Source organism: Triturus cristatus, chromosome 1_1 (assembly GCF_964204655.1).
Source record: "Triturus cristatus chromosome 1_1, aTriCri1.1, whole genome shotgun sequence".
Lineage (NCBI taxonomy): Eukaryota > Metazoa > Chordata > Amphibia > Caudata > Salamandridae > Triturus > Triturus cristatus.
In genome coordinates, this window is record NC_140579.1 from 761,516,039 (window position 1) to 761,540,889 (window position 24,851).

Genomic DNA, 24,851 nt, shown 5'->3' on the forward strand with positions numbered 1-24,851 from the left:
GCACACAGCCGCTCCCGAGCACTTCACAGGTCTTTAAAATACCATTTGCATGTTACTGAGGCCTCGCTGTTTCACCCCTTCTAAGAGCCCCTGCAGTTCCACTCTGCATTATGGCTTAAAGGATTCAGCTCCCCCCCCCCCGAAATTTGGCTCTAGTTGCGCCTCTGGCAACTGCACATTCTTTGTTTTAAACCTTCTGCCAAGCGGGGACTGGAAAACCGCCTCTGAGAGAAACGTTGCGCTTGCAAAACCCAGCCCTGTGATGTCACTGTCCGTTCACACACCAGGAAGACGAGCTGGGGAAAGCTGCAATAGGGCAGGACTTTCACAATCGTTCTAAAAGCAATACGGCACGGCCAGTAAAAGCGAGATTTAGAACAAGCATTTGCAATGCAATAGGTCTCGCAGTTACACGAGTTAAAGATATTGCCATTGTAAATGACAATGCCAATAGGAATTGTTATTTGCAATGTCAATAGCTCAAACTCGCGTAAATGCGAGACCTAATGCATTGCAAATGCTTGTTTTATCTGAGGTTATTGATGGGCGGTGAATGTTAGTATCTGTTTTCTTTTTTAAACAATTGGGTTTTGCCCTTTTAGCTGGTTTTAATGCTGCAATTCGACAAGTTTGCCATAGAAGCCTAATTGCATCCTTTATTCATTCATTTATAATTTGTAGAGGAGGCATGCTAATGATTTTTTGTGCTGTGTATTTCATATGTATACTTTTGTGATTTTCAAGAAAAATCGAATAAAGATTTTTACTTACTTACTTACATTAAGTAAGTAAGTAGGGGTGTGGCTTCAACCTAAAAATCAGCATATACACTCTAGCTACTCTAATGACTTGTGCTAATTTTCTGCAGGATAAATAAATATACTAAAGATGTTTTATAGTGAGGAATGAACATTGTCACTACAAAATAAATGTCTCGAGAGTTCTGAAAATAGTTTCTGTAAACCTACTATACATAGTATAGGATAGACATCAGTCATTGGGAAGTGCAAGTTTCTAATAATTTAAATTTTTAGGGAACTATTCTTTAGTTGTATGTGTACATGTGCCAATGAACAATGCTGTCACTCAAAGTGAAAACAATCAATGGCTGGAGTGGGCGGGTCTGTTGATCTATACCTTTTTAGGTCTCGGCTAGCGATGGCTGCGCTTGCGCAGTCTCGCTCGCGAGAGATAATGACTTGGGAGAAGAGGGGCTTGAACCCGCCCCTCTTCTACCCTGTTCTCCATTGGCTGGCCTAGTAAATGCTGGCCAGCCATTGGAGAAGAGGTCCCGTCACTCCAATCCTGCCCCGTCCTTTTCGGATCGGGGGGCGTGTTTTTTGCGAAAAGTCTCAGGGAGGAGACAACAGCAAAACACGCCCCCGAATCCGAAAAGGACGCTCCCTTTCTCCGAGGCATTTCTGCTGAGCCTCGGAGAAAGGCGGTGGTGTCTTCCGGTGCCCTCGTCGTAGATTAGCTTTGAAATTCACTTACAGGGAGGGTCACTTTTGTTTGTGGCCCACGCCTATTTGATGTCCCAGTCAGAGCCTGAACAGCGACAGGGACATTGACACCGGGTGACGCGGTGCGAGTACTTACGCTGTCATTTCACATCAGAGGCCACACGAGCCCAACAGGTTAGATGCACAGGGCGGCCCCCACGCACTGTACGTGCATTCGAAGCAGCGTCAGTAAGTCCTGAACATGGAAACTGCAGTCCCTTCTGCTGCAGGGGCTGTCGTTCACCTAGCAAGCCTCATTCTTCGAGCCTTTTGCCCCGTTGCTTTGTAAATTCGCAGTAAAGGCAGACAGGGAGCCTCGTTGCCCATGTAAGGAAAAGGAGCACATGGTGGGCCAGGTGTTCCGAGCAGCTGCCCCCAGCCCGGCTATTATCGGACAGGGCGCTGCAGGTGTATACACGGTGCGCAGCCCCACAAGCAGACCCCATCTCTGCCCGTCGCAGCTGCACCCTTCGGTGCGCCTCCAGCAGACCACGCCTCGCCCCGTCGCTGCTCGCCCTTGGCAAAGACCACGCCCTGGCCCCGTGGCAGCTGCCCCTGGCACCCGAGCTCCCGAACCCCAGCAGCTTACCTGGGCCGCGCTTGGTGGAGTGGATCATTTTCGCGGGTGAAACTGGCCCCCTTAATTTGTAATGATGGCCTGGGTGTCTGAGTGAGTTCATCGGGTGTTCATGAGAAGGCACGATTAAGAACTCCAGAGTTGATGCTGAAGACAGTGAGAGTTTTTCACAGTGAGTGCTAGGGGGTCATGCAGGTGCCCAGACTATATGCTCATCCAATCCTTGGCCTCTCTGTGGAGCGCCCACGGTGATGGTTACATATACGCAAATTGTAATAACCTTTTAGCGTGCAAGTGTGCGACATTGAAGGAAGTATGCACAGCGGTTGGAATAGTGACTGCGCCGAAGGAAACCAAAATGCTTAGTTTACAGGTGAGAAACAAGAGCATGGACGTGTATTTTTGCGAGCGCGTGGCGAAGGGAAGGTGACACGGGGTCCACACGCAGAAGGACACAGGAGATGACAGCAACGAAGAGGAAGGAGGGGGGGGGAAGAAATGGGCAGATGGACATTTTCAACAGGACCACTGCCGCTTCCACGTCCTTTAGTAATATTAGTGTCTCGTATTTGTTGAACTGAAACATTTTCAATTATAATTATTCACAACAAAATTGTTCTTGTTTTTATCTGATACTGTTAACAAGCATTGGCAAAGCCAATATGTTTGACATGTTTTAGGCGTGTGTTTGTTTATTGTTCTGGGATACCTCACAGAGGCACACATACTGGCCAGGTGGGCACGCTGTGTGGCACACCGGATATTACCTCACACATTTTAGACTACATAATTAAAAAGGTAACTGCTGTCGCAAAATATTCCTACTTTCACTTTTTTTGTTGTCTAAACGCCATTTAGAGACCCTCCCGCACCTATTTAATCCCACTTAAAGCCCTGGATGCTCGTAAGAACATTAAATCACCAGTAACTTTACCAACAGGTAAACTTTCGAACCACTCCTCCCACCCCTTCTTGCGGGGTGAAATACAAAATAACATTTGCCACTGATTTCCGCATTACCAACGAGAACAGATTTCCAAGAAAGAAAATGGGCATCAGGTCCTAGTAGTTATCCTTGCAATCTCTAAAGCAGCAGACCCCGACTTCATTCCTATATTTATTTATTTATTCCTATTAAGAACCTGGTCCCAAGAGCTATATAGGCAAAGGAGTGACGGCACAGGTACAGCCGGACCGGCGCGGTGCCGTCAGGTACGTCTCGTCCGCACGCCACTCGTCCTGGCTGCATTGAAAAACTGTCCCTAGTTCCACATCTCTACGGCCTGTCCATCCGGTGCCCGCACCCCCCGCTGCCTCAATATCCTGTGTGGGCGGCGCCCTCCCGCCGTGCAGCTCCAGGCCTGCTGTGCGGTATTAAGACGAGGCTCTCCGCGCGGTAAACGGCTTTAAGGAGCCGAGGCCAGAAATGAAATATTTATAACCACACAAACGGAGAGCGAGGGGGCGGAATTAGTCACTCTTTAGGTGAGGGAGGACAGTTGCTTGCGGCTAACGCGGAGCAGGCCTCGCTGCTTTTCAGTCAGATGCTTATTTTTAGCATAAACAGCCTTCCCACTGGCTGTGAGGGGCATGTGCGAGGGGCTGGGTCGGATGGTGCTAATGCGCGCCTCGCTCTCACACTTCTTCACCCGTCACACTGCTAAGCGTCCGATAACGCAATAACTGCCCCTCGGTGGTCATCACGCATGCCATGACATGGAAAAACTTCCCTCATAGGCTCAAAGTAAAGTCAACCCCCTTTCAATCACACACCCTACACATGGGGCATCGCGCAGTGGCGGCTCCTCTGCTGAGGCGGAGGAGCGTCGCCCCACTGCTTTCCGCAGAGTAAAACAAGCATTTACAATGCAACGGTCTCAGCATTGTTAAAGTTAGAGCTATTGGCATTGCTCATGACAATGCCGTTTCTTTAAATGTTTTAAAAACAAAAAACATAAACAAAAATAATGTCATGAGCAATGCCAATTGCTCTAACTTTACCAATGCCGAGACCATTGCATTGTAAATGCTTGTTTTGGGCTGGGAGGGAGTATAATTTGAGTGACATTTCAACAGACTAAAGGTGAAAGTCCTGATTGGGAGCCTCTATATATGTATACTTTTGTTACATATTTTATGGGAAAACATGAGGCTGGCGAGACTGCTAAGGCTGTCTGATTTTAGGCCAGACCTATTGATATATGTTTAATAACTTTTAATTGAATAAAACTGTGGTCTGGATACCAAATCTATTGGATGGATTCCATTTCATTAAGGTAACAGGTATTATTCACTCTAAATCACAATTCATTGTTTAAAGTAAAGCGCTAGAGAGTGTCAGTCATCAATCAGCCAGTCGGCCTTGAGCAGCGTGTAAACTTGACTCGGATTATTTACTATTCTTTAACAATCAAAAGGCTGAAGCTGCATAAAAAACAGGAACCTTTTTATTAAATTCAGAAACATTTTTTTAGCATACATCGATGCCAACAGTCTTGCAGCTAAGGGTTTGCCTTTACTTACCCAAAGACCAGGCGAAGATGCGGTTGTCTGTAACAACTGACACAAAATCTTCAAAATCCACTCTCCCATCTCCTGTAAAATAAATGTTGATCATTTGATACCAATCTCTGTGACAAAAAGTCAGGGAAGGGGGCATTGAGGCATCTGCAGCACCAGCAAGGCGGGCACACTGTAAATAAAATGTCCATAAAATATCATGCCAATAATGCATATCCACACTGCGGTCACTCAAAATGCAATGTATTGCATGAAAAACATATCTTAAAGATACTGTGAAATAAAACAGCAAAATGAAAGGAATTGGCAAGACAAGCCAGACATCAAAATCATGGAATGTAAAGCTCAAAGGACACTCTTTGTTTTGTGAAAGACCTATTGAAAACTGCTCATCTAAAGGCTAACCTCAGTCACCAATCCTAAAGTGTTTTTAAAAAAACTATGGTGTCCTGGCTATCGTTCTTTAGAGAATTTACTATACCTAACATCCTGCATGGCAATTTAATTCCATTATGTATCTCACCTATTATTTGTTTTCTGTTCCAGAAAAACTATTGAAAAGTGCATTAAACAGTTTAGCTGAACTACTAACTCTCTTGCATTCCCTCACAAGGGGACCAATCATTTTAAAACTGTGTCCCCTCACTGATAAGGCTTCGTATTGGATTTGGAGTAAGTAACACACATTCTCTTCTGACATACACAGATACTCAAGCATGTTTTATCTTGTTCCCTGCTCACTTTCTCCTTCTAAGACAGCAGCTTCACAAGGTCTGTCAGTAAATTCACACTCTACAACCCTGGAACTGCAGACAATATGCACTCTCCTTTGTTTCGATCAGTAAGACTGAAAGGAACAACCGTGTTGAATGTCACCCATTGATTGTGAAAGGCTTCAGAGCAGTAGAACTTACCAAGTTAGTCTCATGAAAGAATATACGAAGCCGTAAAAATGGAACCTTGGTCGCTGTCGAACTAGCTGATAAAAATCTCAAATAGCAGAAAATGCTCTAACGAACATAGAACTGTATACTCTACTGATTTCTAGTTCACCTGTTGAACACCAAAAAGCAGTCTTGATCTAGGATCAGGCTTATCCAAAGAGTAGCTCAGGAGCTATGGGTAGCTCTCCAGCTACCCTGTAAGTAGCTCTCCTGTGTGCATCCCAGCCTCCTAAATTAGAACTTTTTGAATAAATGTATGTGTGCCAAAGTTGTGCATTCAAGACAAAACCGTGTGTTTATCAGGACTCATAAGCTGATCTTTGGAGAAAAATGGCTGAATTTCTAAAGTAATAGTTAAAGCTGATATTTGAGTGATAAATCGTGTGGTGAGACTTTTTTTTAAAAGGAATATTATTACTTTTGTGCAAGGGGCCCTGCAGCTGTGGCTGTTATGTATTACCTATGTAGAGGCATTTCAAAATGACAAACCGTTTTTTACATTACTTCTGACATCCCTGTCTGATGTAATGCGTTGATCACTGCTAGTAATCTTAGATATTGTAGCCACTGATTGCAATTGTAAATTCATACAGTGCTTACTACCCTTGACGAGGCATTAAAGTGCTTTGCGGCAAGTAACACGCTACTCTGGGACCCAAGATTAGAGTTGCAATCATGTCTGAAATATACAGTATTACATCAACAATATTAGTAGCTTGCAATGATTTTCACTAAACATAAGTAGCTCTTATTACACAAAAGGCTGAAGACCCCTGCTCTGGATAGAAGCAAAGATGATCATCATTTTTTGTTTCTATTAAGTCAACATACCACCGTTTTTGGTGTTTCACAATTTATTGGTAATCACGTAATCAAAGGCGGAAAGGTGAAAGGCAGAGCCAGCCCTGACTACATTTGAACTTGTAACCCGATTCCATTGTATTATTGTGCTGTAAATATATTTGCAGAGTGTTTAGTATCCCAGATGAGGTGTTAAAGCACTTTATGCTGGGCAGCACCCTGCCCCAGAAACTAAGATAAGTGCAGTTGTATTGGTTATTGTTGGTTACTGATATTAGCCTTAACTACTCAAGCAGACCATTTCATTCATTTACTCCAGTTTCTATGTCGTAGATTAAATTAATAGGAGTTAGGTGTGATCATTATTGGGTGGGGGAGTAAATGGGGGGGGTACGTGAGTTTATGCTGATCGTTGGTGGGGCTAATAGATGAGAATTATATTCATAGAGATTACACCAAATATGCCTATGCCTTAGAGTAGGTTGTGTCAGAGGGAGGAGGCATGCAGAGGATGAAAGGAAAGAAGAGGGCAATTCAAAGGAAAAAACGCAGCGCCAACAATCAGAAGCTTCAATTAAAGGTCAGTGTTTTGGCCAGGGTTTTAGGAATAAAGAGGATGCTTTTTGAGATAGAATGCAATATGAGGAAACGTCTGCCTGACGGTGGCAGCTGGTGAGCTTTATAAGTGGTGGGGAGTAATACCTGTCAGGAATTCACCCAATTGTTTTTCAGATTTTGCATTGAGAGTTTCCCATGTTAAGAATTACCTCCACCGCTTATGACAAGAATTACATACAGTATTCCTGTACCAGAATGTTCCCATTGATACTATCCATCTACCACGGGAGACCTGTATGTTATGGTATGTTATAAATTACCTTCAGTATTTCAAAGCCTACATTTTATCATGGTTTGCTTTCACCAACCCGGCCCCTCAGCCCCAGTATGCCATGGTCCCACTCCCTGATGCAAATATTTACCCCGGATAAGCACCATCATTTTGCAATAGGTGTCCCCTTATGTCAAGTATTACTTTCAGTATTTCAGGGTCTGCATTTTACCTTGGGTGCCCTCCCTTGTATCAAGAATTACCTGCAATGTCTCAGTGCTAGAATTTTGCCACAGGTCCCCCAATGCCAAAAATGTTCTCCACTGTCCAAGTGCCAGTATTTTTCCACAGAGGCCCCCATGCCAAGAATTACTTCTAGTACATCAGAGCCTGCCTTTTGCCTTTGTTATGTGCCCTGGTTAGGCCCATATAGCAATGCTGCACATTTTCTTACATTTTCCTCTTCCTGCACAATAAAATTTTACTGTGACCTTTTGAACATATTTTTGTGCGTGATAATGTTGGATACGTTTCTCTGAAACTGCTTTGCTTTACACATCTCGTTTCGTGCAACATTATCATGATGCCTTGAACACAGAGTACAAGGCCTTTACGTACACTGTACAAATGTCGTTCGATCTTTATTCACGGAGTGAGAGGGTTATCTACATATCCATAACAATGCGAATCTGCATATACATTGCAAGGATGCTTTTTAAATCCATAAGCATTTCCAGGGGTTAGCAGAGGAGACACGTCAGCTGATGTCGAGGGGTCCCTGCATGCTGAGGCTTCCCCGAGCAGCTGCCTAACATCTCCATGAGGAGTGTCCAGGTCGTGTCCAAGATGGGGTCCTACATTCTTTCCCGCCAGGTAATGGCGTTGGATCATCCTGTGGTAGGATTGTTGGCTATACATCTACATACACTCTAGACACACATAGAGTACGGAATGCATAGTAGGAGTACGCCTGATTACCACCATGTGTTATATGCCAGCATAGATACACTGTTTTAGCACCATAGTGGAACGATACATGCTATTCACTATTGTGTTGCTTGTAATCACTTTTATATGCTTCTGTCTACAGATTATTGCAGCACATGTATTCTATACAAGAATAACGTTTGTTCAATAAATATATTGAAAACGTCCCTTTGTGTATTCTCTGTATATTTCTCTGAGAACAAGAGTGAACGAGTGACTGGGCAAAAGGGTTCTAGATCTGTTACCACGATCCCTGAGGGGACAGGGTTGTCATGTTCAGTAGTTGCCAGAAACCATTCTCTCCCTGTTTGTGTTGGGAGGGGGAAGACTTATGCTGGCACTGTGAGTAGGCTGGTGTCTAGGCCAACATATACTAAGGGGTGCATGGAATCAGTCTAAGCACATCACACAAAGTTAATGTTGTCTACAAACGTGCAGATCCTATGAATTAGTGGGAACTGCACGACACCATAGGTTCCCTTCCTTATGTCAAGAATGATTTTGAATATGTTAGAAGCAGCATGCTACCTTGGATGCCGCCATAAGCCCAGAATTCTCTCTCCCTCTCACTTACAAACACACTTACACACACACTCACCCTTTCACACTCAGTGGTTCTGGGCCCTGGGGCTCCTGCATCTACTGCACCATTGATAGCACTACACCCCTAACTCACTTTCACTGCCTTTCACAATCTCCAATCAATCACTCATTCTAACACACACATACTCCTTCACACATTACCTCACACACACTTTCACTTATTAATACACACTCTCAAGCTGAGATTCTCACTCACATTCACTCTCATTAAATCACAAACACATACACACACAGAGAAACAACCTTTTTTTTTTTACTTGCCTTGCTTTTTGTGCTGGAAACTCGGAGGTTCTATGACAGCAGCGGAGCAGGAATTAGTGCTGAAAATTGGAACCTGCGAACCATGATCCCCAACCAGGAGCTAGGCAGAGAAGCTAGGCCAGATTTGAAAACGAGATGGCCTATCTCAAACTCTCTCGCTTTTTCTAGATAGGTATGGAATCACAGCCCTACAAGAAGTTGGGAAAGTGCTGCAGAACCTGCCCCTGTGGACAGCTGCGGTCCGTGCAGGTAACAGCGGTGGGCCGGGTGGGGGGGATTTCGAGGGACAATGCAGAGGGAAAATAAATAAATAATTATTTTTCCCTCACCATCGTACCTCAAAATAACCCTCCCCATGCGGCCCCACCGCTGTTACCTGCACGGACCGCGGCTGCCTGTGGATTCTCACTGGCCTAAGGGATACTCTGATGTGCACCAGATATGCTGTACTGCCTGAGGCAAGCGCAATATGTTTGCAAAATAAAATGGATTGTGCCTGTGTGAGGAGATCTTAGTTGAACTATGCTCCTTACATATGCAATCCAGGTACGCACTTAGAGAGTGCTGGGTTTTTAAGCAGCGATCTATAGACGGCTCGTCCCTCGTACCCCTTCTTCTCCTGTCATCAGGAGCCTACAGATGAGGCAGAGAGAGGTGACCTGTGCACTGGCAATGTGCATGAAAACGCAAAGGTTGTGTTTACAAGAACACTGCTAATTTAAATAAAGTGCAGCGTCAGTCGAGGCAAGGGGCAGAATGTGGGGCACAGGTGGCAGAGCTGTGCCCTGAAGATGCTGTTAAGAAGCAACCATCGCCGCTCCAGCAAGGACAGCTGATCCGCTCAGGGCTTGGAAGTGCAAAGTAATTGTTGGGCCCATGTATAGGAAAATATCAAGAGCTTTAGACTGAACACAAAGGAAGCAGTAACCTAACAATTGCAATGTAGGAAAATATATGGGTACATAATTTAAACATTGAAAATCAGATTCTGCTAATGCTGGAGTGAATGTCTTGTGATGTTCTTCCATAAGTTCACCTGACAGTATTAATTACAAAAGCAAAGTGTTATTCATTTGGATGCCTTTGTTTTGACATGGCACAGTGATATTCAAATCAGATGTCAGGCAGTTGCATTGCTGCCGCATAATTCAATCCTGAAACATTATACACTTCAGGTCTTCTCCCTCCAGCTCAGGAACTGTGAGCATCAGCCTGGTGCACAGCTGGGGCTGCATTGCAGAACTGAAACGCTTTCTTTGAAAACTGTACCTGTGTTGGGTTACCCACTAGCTGCACGCGGTGTTAAGCGCAGGGTTGAATGATGAGAGGATGATGGCTGTAGCTGTTTGTATAAGAAAACAGCTGGTTTTGCTACGAGTATTTCAGCCAGGCCAACAAATATGAACTTATCTAAAAAGAGAGAGTAGCAATTTGACACTCTGCAGATGTTAGCTCTGAAGTCTGACCTTTGACCCAGTTAGATTCTACCTTAGTAAAAGAGTAAGAACCTGTGGATTACTTCATCTACGCCTCCCAGTACAAAATCCCCTCTCTGGCCACAGTAAATTCTCCTGCCTAGCGTCTCCTCTCCTTCCCATCAGCAGTAAGAAATGTGTTTAATCCCTCTACCTCAATCGGTTCTTGCACCGGCTTTTCGGACGTGATAACGCCGGATTCGTATCTTATCTTACCATCTCTTACCACCCATAAGAATCCTTAGATCGACTGGACCTTTTTACCTGCTGTGAAGTGTAATGGGGAGAAATCAATCCATCCAAACGAGACCAATAATCAGTTAACTACCACTCCAAAGAATCACTAACTCCGAGTTAAGTTTTAGGGGGTTTATTATGTAGCCACAAATAACTGAACATACAAGCACATCATGACGAGGTTAAGAAAATACATGGGAACTAATACAAAATGTAATCTACGTAGCAACCTAACTCAATGAAGCATAAAAGAATAATGAACTCTAAAATTATCAAGCAAAAGATAACTGCTCCAGTATCTAAATCAGTCTTCATGGATACCTACAAAGAAATTGATTAGTCTGTCCCTACTCTACCACTAAAGTGACATCCCTACTTAGCATTTCCCAAGACAGGATCAGAAAAAGGTGTCAGGTCGTGAAGACTTCCTAAGAAGTACACTCACGTTGAAGGGGTCAGTAGCCAAAGCTACAGCATCATCGAGGACGATGTCCTTGCACCTGCAACAGAAGCTTGAGAACAAGAAAACCTTCCACTCACAGAAATCTGCTGACTATCTCCAAATGAGAGCTCTCCCAGGAAAACTACATTTCGGGCCTACGATATTCAGCCAACATAAGAAACGAATAGGCCTTTCAATACAATACATGAACCTTCAATCAGGCCTTCACACCTTATAAATCACACGTTAATAAACATTGCATCTATAAGCATTATTTTCATTACGTTCAATATATGTATAATAATTTCTACACATGCAATCTTCAATATGGTGCACATTTAAATCAAAGGCATTACATTGCACACAAATTAATTCATTAGGCACTTTGCAATAGGCAGCTACATTTTAAAATCATGAACTCTTTTGACTAACGCGCATTATATTTCTAACATTATATTCACATTTTATTATTACCTATACTCCTCTAATGATCATCTGTTAATACAACATAGGATACATGTGTAGGTGTGGACTATGCACGATTATGATGCACCCCTTCAATTTTCAGAACAACGTAGCACTCTATCAGTTCCCCCCTTTGATGACTACTGTCATCACCAAAATCACAACTCCCTGGAGAAAGAACCGACCTAAACAGAGCTCGTTGCCACTCATTCTTGATATTCTGATAGTGACTGTCCTGCAGTCTGGCCATCCTTATCTCTTGCTACTTAAGGGACCTTTCAATCTGGTTCGCTCTGTACCATTGGTATGGTCTAGCAAATCCACACAAACAAACCACACAAACCACTATGAGAATGATAGCCTTCAGAATATAACCAAGAATGCCTTTTCCTAAATTTGCAAACCAATTTCCCACCTTGCCAAATCGTTTTCCAACTTTTTCCCAAACACCTTCTTCAGTCAGATCCTGGATCTCTTGGTGGATCACAGTGTTGTCACTTATATACTTTTTCAGATCTTTGCTGTTATCTGGTATATAAGTACAGCACTCTTGAACCTTTAACATTTTACAGACTCCGCCCTCTTTTGCCAGTAAGACATCTAAAACAAGACGGCTCTGCATCACCATCGTCCTTATCGATAACATCTCTCCATCCACAAGTATCAACGACTTAGCTGTATTCATTGACAACTGGTCAACAACAGTTGCCAATCGCCTAATCTTCACATCATTCAGAACCACTCCCAAACTTGGAATTACTGCTCCAAAGATATCTCCAATCACTGCTCCTGCACTCGCACCTCTTTTGACTCTAGAGTGCTTTCCATCTTCCAAAAGCTCTAATTCGTCTGCATGGTAAAATTTGGGAAAAATGATTCCTAAATAACAAGTTCCATGCCAATTCGCAGGCAATCTCACGTAAGCATTCTTTCCACACACATAATATACTGTTGGCACCACCTTCACCGAACCTTGCCAAAAGTTCTTTGCTGACTCTTCCATAGTGAAGACATGATCACACGTACTTTGTCCCACATAAACCTTATCATAGTAGGTCTGCACCCGCTTTACACACAACTTCCCCTTCTGCACCAGGTCCAATGCTATAGGACCAAAACTTCCCTTCGCTCTGTGAGATCTCTCCTCCTCAGTCCAATCTACTGGACTCTCCCCAGTATCACGTGTCTTTGTTAGTGTTCTATATTTATCTTCTACTTGATCTACAAATTTCTTCTCTACCTCAGTTAATGAACAAGTCAAATTATGTCTACGAGCATATGCTGTATATAAAGTCGAAGTCGCAATAAAATACTTCCCACTCCTGTCCTCCTGCTTGTAATAATCATACTTATTCAGGTGCTTGTAAGCTGGTACTTCAGAAAGTACTGCATCGTAATTCGAAAAGAAGTATTCATAATGACCTCTTCCATAAAACATACTAAGCAACAAACTACATGAAATCCCATACGTCAGTAGAAGATGGTGATACTTAATTCCCTCGTCCACTGAGGCAGGGAACTGCATACACACATAACAATCTTTCACACCCATTGCCTCCACATATTCATATAGCAGCGTGGCATACGCATTAAGCTTGAAATCACCTCTAGACAAATCTACATGCAATCTATGGCTATCTTGATCTAGCAAAGCCTTTTCAGCTCCTATGATGCCCTCTTTCTTGGTTGAGGTACTGGGTGTAGGCGTTCCTTTAACCTCTGCGACTCCTACCTTATGTGGAATAGCAACTGACACTATAATAACTATAACTATTTGTAAGAAAGTGGCTCTGTATATATTGTTCCCAAATAGGTACAGTGTGCACAGAATCCACAGTCCCCAGAGGTTTGGCAGAGGCTAAAGTTGGATATAACCTTACTCTCTAAAGTGGTAGCTGGGTCGAGCAGTAAGGCAGTATCAGAGGACAGTGTAAAGCATTTGTTGTACACACTCAGCCAGCAAATGGTCTCACACACTCAAGAACTAAACTCTAGGCCAATGGTTTGTATATAAAAATATATGCTTGTTTTATTTTAGAACCAACAATAGGCATCAAAATATACTTTCTCAGAATGAGATGCTTTATATAAGTATTTTTCAATAGGCAAAATACTTTTGAATGCAATGTTACAGTTGTTGCAATAGGCAACACAATTTCAAACACAATTATACATTGAGCTCAATGAGAATTTCTAGTTAAATGCAATAGATTATTTTTTGGATTACTTTTCTTACCACAGGACTGGATCCTAGATTCAGTCCTGGGACATCTCCTGTAAACAGTTGAGTAAAAACGTTTTGGTTACAGTTATGATTTTTAAGGAATATTATTGAATTTTAAAAGTTGACTCATAAACGTTTTCTCATGGAATCACCAATGTTATCCTATGGGAGGAAATTCACTTAGCAGGTAAGTGGGGTTATTGTTACTTTTTCTAACTCCGTGTTGGATCCTGGATCCAGCACTGGGACATCTCCTCTAAACAGTTGAAAGAATGTGATTTTGTTATACAGGCAATTTTTTACGAATATTTGTAAGTTTGCAAAATCGACACTTAGAAGAAATTCTGGTGAAAACCAGGCAATGTTATCCTATGGAAGGAAAATCAAGTTTAGGTAAGTACGGTTGTAATTACTTTTCAGGGTCAGTGCTGGGCACCAAGATCCAGCACTGGGATCTCTCCTGATAACAGGTGAGTAAATTCGTTTTCGTAATTCTGCTGATTTTAGATGAATATTTTAAAGTTTCAAAACTCGACACTTAGAAGAATTTCCAAGTGAAACCAGTCAATGTTACCCTATGGAAGAAAAGTGAGTTATCGGCTTTTGAGTAAGTACTCAACTGGCATAGTTAATGTTCTGGGCATAGACTCAGGGGTCTCCCAGGGTCAGGTAGGTACAGTTGTTACACCCTCAGCGGCACAGGGGCAGCCGGGTGAAGAGAGAGTTAGGCCCAATGTTATCCTATGAGAGGCAGGGGGCCATTGGTTGGTGGCTGCTGGCTAGCAGGCCACGCGGCTGTGGGAGCTGGGCTCCTGGTCACTTGCTCAGGGCAAATGGGAAAGTAGATTAGTGTAGAAGTTGCACTGCCAGGGGCACTCTGGCAGCTGGGTGCAGGGTGCTTTTGAGCCGTTGGGCGCAAAATGGATTTCAATGGAGAAGCTCAAGAACGAACAAAGGCTGCAAGCTCGGGGATGAAGATTCTTCAGGTGCGACTACTACTTCGAGAGGTAAGTTGGGTAGTTGGAGGATAGGTAGACACCCAGGAGTTGGGCACAGGGAGCCACAGGGTGCCGGGTGCAGAGGTGCCTTTTGGTGTCGGGAAATCTTACCCTCTGCTGGTCGCGGTTGGAGGGGCCCCTGGTTCTGAGGCTGCAGGCGTCATCAGGAGCGTCAAGGTAAGTCCTTGGGTGCTGGATTTGGGGTCACAGTTGCCGGGGGGACGTCCTCGTGGTCTTTGTCCACTCCGGTACAGGCCAGGCTTGGTGGGTGCAGAGTGTGCAGGGTTCGCGGTTCCTGTCTGATGCTAGGGGTCAGTTACTTGCTTTGAGCAGTACCACTGCTCGTGGGAGTCCCAGGTAGTCAGAGTCACATGGCAGTCAGGTCCTCCGGGGTTTTTGAGGTTGCTGACCACTGGAGATGCCAGGGTTTAGCAGGAGCAGGTTCAAGGGTTGACAGGCCGGTAGGGCTGGGGCCAAAGCAGTTGGTGTCTTCCTCTTGTTAGCAGCTGCACGGCAGGTCTTCTTGTTCCTTGTTTTTCTTTCTTGTTTCAGAATCTGGATCTGAGGAAGGAAGGTTCAGGGTGCCCCTAAATACTGAATTTAGGGGCGTTACAGGTAGGTAAAGGGCCAGGACCAATGGGTCCCTTCCCTGGGGTGGGTACACCCCCTATCCTGCCACTCTCCTGTGGGAGGGGGGCAGTAGCCTAGTCCTGATTGGGCAGGGCTTCCCATCTTCAAGATGGCAAGAGCCCGGAGATGTGCTTCACCTCGCCTCCCCCACCAGAGAGGTGGGGTTGGCAGAGGCTGGCACACCCCTTTCCTTCCTTGGGGTTTCCGGACAGTCTTCCCGCCAGAGTGGGGGTCAGAACCGGTAGCGGCCAGTTGCTGAGTACAGCAAGTGGCCTGGAGAAGCTCAAAAAAGGCGGCATGCCTTTGAAGCTTCTCCTGCTCATCCTGGGGGAGGAGACCTAGCACCTCGCCCAGGATGTGCATTGTTGCAGGCCCAGGAGAGTGGATGGCTCTCTACCCAGGGGTCCAGCAACAAGTCTGCTGTGTGGCAGCCTAGGCAGCCCCTCAGACAAGACGTGGATTGTAGGTTAGGTTCAGGGGGCATCTCTAAGATGCCCTCTGTCGTGCATTGTACATTAAATCCCACACTGGCATCAGTGCGGGTTTAATGCGCTGAGAAGTTTGATACCAAACTTCTCAGTCTTCAGTGTTGCCATCATGGTGCTGTGGAGTTCGTGTTGATGATCTCCCAGCACCATATACTCTTAAATGGCAGCACTGCACTTACAGTGCCCAGGAATGGACCTGGGTACTGTAGGGGCACAGGGCTCATGCACCTGCACCCACACCACTGGCATAGGGCACCCAGCTAGAGGGGTGGCTGATGTATGCCAGGGCAGTGTGTGTTGTGGGCATGGCACACAGGGATGTGTGCCATGTCGACTCTCTGTTTTGTTCTGCACCCAGACACTCAGCCTGCAAGGGCAGTGTGTGTGTGTCAGGGTACAGGGCCTCTAAGGGTGGCACAATAAGTGCTGCAGCCCTTAGGGGCCTTCTCTGGTCACAAGGCCCTGGGTACCTAGAGTACCATTTACCAGGGGCTGACATGTGGCCAGAGATGCCAATTGGGTTTAGGCTTCAACACAGTTTTATGGAAGGAACATAGGCCCTGGGTACCTGATTGGCAGGAGCCCAGGGCACACTCAGTCAAAGTGCATCAGCAATTCAGCAAATAGTGGGGGCATACCATGCAAGAAAGATGGCACTTTCTCACACTATTGAAACTATCACTCCTCCTATGAGTGTACCTATCATATATTTAGACATGCGGTTCGGATTTCCAGCCTCCATTCTCGTTATCGGCTTTGGGTTCAGCAACAAACACTTAGAGTCTCTTTCTCCGCCTCAAGTTGCTGTTCACAAATTCAAACACCACTCCGGACAGGCTGGAAAATCCCTTCACAGTACTTTTAATTCCGTATTTACACTGTCCAAAGAGACTTCCTTAACCCTCGTTCTTCTTCTATGGAAAGTCCCTAAATGTCTTCTTCTTCCACTCGGGCCTAGGTTATCTTCTTTTAAGCACTTATTTACAAAACATAGTTTATTCACAATCCACAATAAGTTCGGATCCAATTGCAGCTAGAACATGATGCAAAATTTCAAGATGGACAGTTACCAGTTCAGGAGTTGATGGTTCAAAACCAAACGTCGGGAAAACATGTGTCTGCAAAACGAGAATTTGCACCTTGCTCAAAAGTGGAGGGTTAGGAATCGTGAGTGTCAGCACTCCCTCAATCTTGAGACCAGGCACCAGCAACACCACCTTGATCTTCAGTAGTGGATTCCTGCTGACCACACTCACAGACCTCAGCCTCCCAGAACTCACTACTCCCAGCATTAGTACCTGCATAAGCCCACTCTGGGGTAGCGTATCTCTGGCAAAGCGCTCTCGTCCTCCTTGATCACCTCAAGCTTTGATCCTGCTCTCCTTCGCTTTCTTCCGATTCAGAGACCTCAGACACAGGGGCAAGATCTCTCTCGGAAGCCAATCTCAGATTCAGTCTTCTCTGTCTTCTGGGCCAGGCTTCTTCTGTGCCTCTAGTCCTTCTGCCTTCTTCTCGGTTTCTCTGCACACCACTTTCTTCCGCTGAATCCGACTCTATGCCACTCTCAATGTCACTTTCTTCTTCAGAGTCAATATCTGAGTTCTGAACAACGTGACCCTCCCCAGCCTGGTCTGCCGAACAACCAGCTTCTGCAGCAACCCTCACAGCTTGGCTTGCCCTCTCTTGTGGCCCTGCTGCCACAGCTGGATTTCCATTCGTGGGAGGAGCTGTTTCTTCCAAGGGTGCTGAAACTCTGCGGGTGTGGGAAGCATGTACCCAGTTTGGCCATCCTCCGCACTTCACTGCTGTGTTCGTTACCAGAATCACCTGATACGGGCCTCGCCACCGAGCGTCCAGGCAGCTCTTCCTCACGTGCTTACTGACCAGAACCCAATCTCCCAGGCACAAATCGTGGCATAGGTCACTTGAAGCTGGAACAGCGGCAGCCTGCACCTGCTGAGACACAGAACGGACCACATCAGCTAGTCCTTTGCAGTAGTCAAGGATTAAGTCATCAGTGATGTATATCAAAGCTGTAGACGGTACTGCTGGCAATCGCATCGCCCTCCCCATCATGATCTCATGTGGGGAAAGACCCGTCCTCCTATTTGGGACACTGTGAATGCTCATCAGAACCAAGGGCAACGCATCAGGCCATTTCGAAGACGTAGACGAACAAAGTTTTCCCATCCGTGCCTTTAAAGTCACATTTATCTGCTCCACTATCCCAGAAGCCTCTGGTTGATAACTGCAATGGAGTCTCTGATCAACATTTAGGGCGCCACAAAGCAACTTCATCATCTCGCTGTGGAAGTGCGTCCCCCATCCAATTCCAACGAGGTTGGAAAACTGAACCTAGGAATCAGCTCCTTGAGTAGCAGCTTTGCCACCGTGAGCTTGTCACACCTTCTGGTCGGGTATGCTTCCACCCACTGTGAGACGACACACACCACCACTATAATGTACCTCAATCCGTTACACTTAGGCATCTCAATGAAATCTAATTGCATCCTATTGAAAGGCCCTCCCGACCTCCCAATGTGGCTTAGTGTAACCACAGTCTTCTTTCCAGCATTCATCTGTTGACAAGTAACACATCTCTGACACACTGCTTCAGCAACCGTCCGAAACCGTAGGCTGTACCACGTCTGTCTGAACACTCACACCATCGCATCCCTTCCAAGATGCACAGCACCATGAATCTGTCTTGCCATCGGGGTCAATAGGTCATCTGGTAACACCGCTCGGCCATCACTTGAAACCCAAATATCAATGTCTCCCTTCTCACAACCTGCTTTGACCCATATCTCTCTCTCCTGTCCTGAAACCTCTTCCTGCAGGCGCTTGAGCTCATCCCAAGTGTCTGCCATGGCTAACATCATGTTGAGCTCGGTTCTCTCTTGGCTCTCTCCTGTGTATTCTCCAGTAAATATAAACCCTTGTTCAGCTCAAAAACGTGCTACTTCGTCGGCATATCTGTTACCCAAAGAGGCAAAGTCAGTTCCCTTTCCATGAGCTGCACATTTCATCTCTGAGGCCATACTGGCTGTCGGTGTAAATGATGATTTGGATCTGGGTTGCTGCCAAACAGGCACGAGTCAACGCAATGATTTCAGCCACTTGTGCGGAGTATACTCCCTCTAGACAAGCCGCTTCAACCACTCCTGTAATGGTACATACAGCAAATGCTGCTCTCAATTGACCAATATTGTCTCTTAAACATGAACCATCAACAAATAAGATTTCATCGGGGTCAGGCAGAGGTTCATCAACAATGTCCGGCCTCGGTTTGGTGCAAAGTTCAGTCACATCAAGACAGTCATGGTCCTCACAATCTTCATCATCTGTGTTTGGCAATGGCATAAATGTAGCTGGATTTAAAACAGAACACTTCTTCAGAGTCACATTCTCCGCAGCAAGTATAACCTGCTCGTAGCGTGTGAGTCTGTTGTTTGTCAGGTGCTGTGTCTTAGTTCTCGTCATCAACAGTTCAACAGAATGCGATACATACACAATCAGCGGATGACCCATGACAATGCTTTCACATCTCTCAATGCTGACAACCGTTGCAGCAACGGATTTGAGACATCCGGGCAATGCTGATGCTACTGGATCTAAAGTAGCTGAAAAATAGGCAACTGATCCAGGGACACCTCTATGACTCTGAGTCAGAACTGATAATGCGCAACCTTCTCTCTGACAGCAGAACAATGCAAAAGGCTTGTTTTAGTCAGGCATTCCCAGAGCCGGAGCACGACACATGCCCTCTCTCAACACTAAGAATGAAACCAGACAATCATGGTCCCATGGTACCGGATCGCTTACATCCTTGTGAGTCAGTCTCTGTAAAGGCTTCGCCTTCAGAGAGAAATTGGGAATCCATTGGTGACAATAGCCAACCATCCCAAGAACATTGTGACCTCCCTCTGAGTGGGAGGTACTGCCATGTTCACAATCGCCTCAATTAGATCTGGTGACACCTTTCTCTTGCCTTTCTCAGTTCGATGACCCAAATACTGTACTTCACTCAAACAGTACTGCAACTTGTTTAGGCACACCTTGTGTCCATTCTGTGCCAAATGATTCAGTAAGGCAATGGTGTCAATCCTGCAAGCATCATCAGTCTCTGACGCAATGAGGAGGTCGTCAATGTATTGCACCAGAACTGAATTCTGCGGCAACACAACACTCTCCAAGTTCTTTTTCAAGATCTGATTAAAGATCGATGGACTCTCTGTATACCCCTGAGGGATACGCCACCACGTTAACACACGGTTTCCTCATGAAGAGGTATCAAGAAGAATGCTTGACACAAATCAATCACGGTAAACCACTCAGCTTGGCATGGAATCTGGAATAGTATCACTGATGGATTCGGTACCACTGGACAACATTGGACAACAATCGTGTTGACCTTTCGCAGGTCTTGCACGATTCTGAATTTCCAGCTTGGTTTCTGTAATCCCATAATGGGTGAGTTGCATGGACTGCCCATTATCTCCTTCAGAATTCCCTGCTTAATCATGGAGTCGATTACATCTTTAATCCCTGCGATCGTTTATGGTGACAAATTGTACTGTGGGGTTCTCGGGAACTCAACATTCTGCTTAATCTGGGTCTTAACTGGACCCAGTCTCTTCTCCCGTGAAATCCCACACATCCAATGAAACAGAATCTCTTAGATCCAGTGGAAGCTCTTCCACTGTCAACACAGGGTACATTTCTATACACAGGTGTTCATTTGCAACCTTAAAGGTAGCATCATCATCCTTCGTCTGAACTTCCACTCCCTTGGGTGTGCAATATATGGTACAATTCAACTTCCACAAAAGGTCTCGTCCTAGCAGGCAGAATGGACTTGAGTCGCACACCACAAACTGGTGTCGGTCTCGAAACGTTCCTATTCTCACAGGAATCGGTTCGGTAAGTGGACTTGTCATTTTCTTGTTCACTACTCCTACGACTTGGATTGATTGTCCCGAGAGGGGTAGGTTAGGGACTACTGCAGATCTCACAGTAGACCGGATAGCATGAGTGTCAACCAAAAAGGTGGTGGGGTGACTGTCAACATCCGCCTCCACAAAAGGTCCCCTCTGGTCTACCTCCAAGACTGCCCCAAGAGTGCAGTCTCCCCCTCTCCTGCACCGTCATGCCAACGGGTCTAGGCTGTACTCATCAAACCCTTCAAAGAGAGGCATCTGCTGGTACGTTCGGGTCCCCTGCAGGATCCTTGGAGGTTGCAGGACTTGGACCTGTGGGACCCTTGTCCCCCCTTGCATGGATCTAGGTCTCGTTACTGTATTGACAGCTTCAGGTACCTGCACTGCCTCTACCTCTTGTTGCACCTGATTTGCTGGGTTCAACGGACACTCGCATTTCCAATGCCCAATCTGGCGACAAAGATGACACGCGGAGGTCTTCTTCAAGGTTACCACATCCACTCCCATTTTGGGGTCTATGGGTTCCCCTTCCCCTGACCCTGTGCATTCTGATTCCCTCCCTGATTGTTTCTCTGTCTTCTTCCTAGTGTCCCTCCACTGGGCTGAATCTGGAGTCCCTTATCAGCGGTTTGCATTTGAACGAACATCAGCTTGTCCTTCAGCTTCCTGTGTTTCAAGTCTACTTTGTCACTGCAGTACCTGGCATACCGCAGTATTTCATCTACTGGTTTGTTCTGCCAACAAATCAGATGTTGCTGAATCATGAGACTAACCTCGGGTCTCAATCTAAGAACAAACTTCGAGACAAACTGTCCCATGTCCTTGGGGTGTAAGGTGTCCAATCCACTGTACTGTTTGAAAGCTTGTAGAAGCCTCTCATAATAATCATGCACTGTATCCTTTGGTTCCTGAACAGTCTGATCTATTTTAACCCAATCAATATCTTGTGGCGAGATTTTAGATTTTCAGCCATGTGATTACTTGCTCAAACTTTTTCATGACAATTGGAGAAGGACTATTGGTAACAGAATCCCTGTCTGGTTCAGAAGTTGGCCAATCAACTGCAACAATGTATTCAGGTCGACCCACAACACCTTCGAGATTTTGACAAACCGATCAACCTGCTTATACCATTCAAGAGGTTTCTCAGCCGAGGGAAATCATTCGTGAATGCTGCTAAGTCACCTCCACTCCAAGGCACATGCACATACCCTCCATTCTGCACCTCTCGTAAAGGGTAATTCTTCACTCCTACCATTCCTCCCCCTCCCAGAGGATGCATCTCCCCTATGCTTCTTTTAGTGCTTTTCTTTTTGGACCACCTTTCCTCCCACTTATCAAGCAAGCTCCATGCATGTATCCCTATAATCAATTCTCGAATATGAGCCTTCAACCCTATGACTCTCTTCTCTTCCAGTTCCTGATCACTGTACTGCAACCTGTGATTTCCCTACAACATCTTTGTTTTGGACAGGCCCACTTCATACCTGTTTGCTAGATTGGTCAATTTCTCATGTGCGGACCTTGCTTTCTGAGTTACATCCTTCGCTACAAAGAGTAACTCGTCTGGCTCCTAGAGTTCTATTCTTTCCAAAGGCAGATTCCCACTAACTATCTCGTCTACTTCCACCTTCAACCTCACCACATCCAACATCTTTGCTCTTATAGCACCTTTCAGTGTCCCTCGACTCGATGTACCACTCAACTCTTCATTCCCACTGCTCTGATCTTCACACCGATTTGCTTCCGCTATGTTCCTAAGAACTGGTCGGCCTCTTGAGTCCTCCCGATCCCAGTCTCCTTGCCTACTGTCACACTGGTTTCTTACTGGTGGCTCCCACATTCTTAGATCTGATCTGGAATCAGCCAAGGGTCTTGGTCTTCCTGATATCACACCCACTTGTCCTCTAGAGGAGTCTGCAGTGGATGGCAATGGCCTACTTGATTCTATATGTCTCGGAAGGTGAGCTATTCCACTCACCATGCCATTCCCTCCAGGGGTAATCCCTTCCCCTATTGCTGACTGCACCGAGCTCCCCTCCCTCCCTGATCCGGGTCATACATGGACACTATGGGTCCAATGGTGACCGACACTGTAAGAGCATCCGGCAGCCTTGCAGTTCCGTTAGCCTCAGTACTTGCTGATGTCTGTATCCTCATCCCTTCTGTTCCTGTTGCAATTTTCCCCACTACTCTTGCATGAGTTTGGATCTGCGAATCCCCAGTCCCCTCTTCTGGTACTGACTTTCCCTCTTCTGAATCTGGATTATATGGAGGTGGTCTCTCTGACAGCAGCCTCTCTAGCAAGCCATCATCTGTGTCGCTATCATCCTCTTCTGTACTCTTCTTTTGCGTGTCCCCCACCTTCACCATCAACGGGAACAATCTATCCCCCCTCAATCCTCTCCACCCTCCATCGTTTCCCCAATGCATCCCATCGCGCCTCTTGAAATGCCCTGATCGACTTCTTCACCCTTTCTTGACTTCTGTCTCTTTTTCTGTCATACGCTGCTCTTATTCATGCGTGCAATGCCTCAAACTGTGTCGGTCTAGGCAAAGGTCGCAATGAAGCCATCATTGTTGTCAACTGATACAACGCCTCCAACCTGAAGGTGCCATAGCGCGGGAAAGCCAATTCTCCCACTTTTTCAGTCATTTTATGCCAATTCTCAAGCCACAGTATAGTATGCAAACCCACACTCGTAGACATGTAATGAGCCGGGGTAACCTCGGGCGGAGCCTCTTCCCCTCCCTGAGTAACCACCGCTCTATCTCCTCTACAAATGTCTCGTAAAACCTTAAAACATTTCATGGAAAAATCAACTTAAATCGGCCCTTACACACAGCGCTTCCTTCTACTTCCTGATGTCAATCCACCAATACCAGCGCGGCTTTACACCGACCGACCTATCGCAGCGCAGCACCCTCTGGCGTCACTCTTCCTCCGCCAGCAGCAGTTCCCCTCCTTTACAATTCGCTTTCACGCGTCTCTTTCACACTCTGAAATAACCGTCTGTCCACCAAACGACCGGACGATCTCTTCTCTGACTGTCTGTCCACCAAACGACCGGACGGTCTCACGAAATTGTCGAACTCAACTCTGGCAGTCGTCTGTCCACCAAACGACCGGACAACTGCCTCGGACTTAATTGATAGGAACCAAACGTTCAATATTCCACATGTAGTACCCCACGGCCTGTGTCAGTTACTCACGCACTCACACACGCATTTCCCTATCTTGGGTGGGTCAGTCTATGACGTCTCAAGACTCCCACAATCTCTGGTCAGACAATTTCAACTCTGGGTGTCTTCTACACCACAATCTCTTATCCTGGGATATCAAAGTCAAATCTCACAGACAGCGCGCGCTCGTAGTCTGAAACCACAATCACTCGACTCTCACACCAACTCCGCAAGACATCACACAATCAACACAACATCGCAATCTAACAGATACACAACCCTGTTCATACTCACTCTCCCACAAACTGCTGCTTCCGCCGCACCGTTATTCTCCGTCAGCTTCCATCAATGCCATTCCTCCGCTCACGATCCACTGGATCACAATCACTTGGGCTCTATGGGGACTCGATAGCGACTTACCGTAATCTAGATCTCCCCTTACTACAGAGATAACCATCCAACTCTGCTACCAACTGATAACGCCGGTTTCTTATCTTATCTTACCATCTCTTACCACCCATAAGAATCCTCAGATCGACTGGACCTTTTTACCTGCTGTGTAGTGTAAAGGGAAGAAATCAATCCATCCAAACAAGACCAATAATCAATTAACTACCACTCCAAAGAATCACTAACTCCGATTAAAGTTTTAGGGGATTTATTACGCAGCCAAAAATAACTGAACATACAAGCACCTCATGACGAAGTTAGGAAGATACATAGGAACTAATACAAAATGTAATCT

General features: G+C 45.7%; 1 long non-coding RNA gene across 1 annotated transcript in view; it reads right to left on the reverse strand.

Annotated features, from left to right (window-relative positions):
* Positions 1–24,851, reverse strand: part of LOC146871046 (uncharacterized) — a 442,713-nt gene that overhangs the window by 6,632 nt on the left and 411,230 nt on the right. The window contains exon 2 of the long non-coding RNA XR_014959492.1: positions 4,603–4,674. This is a non-coding gene — a long non-coding RNA (uncharacterized LOC146871046). The remainder of the gene's footprint in view (positions 1–4,602; positions 4,675–24,851) is intronic.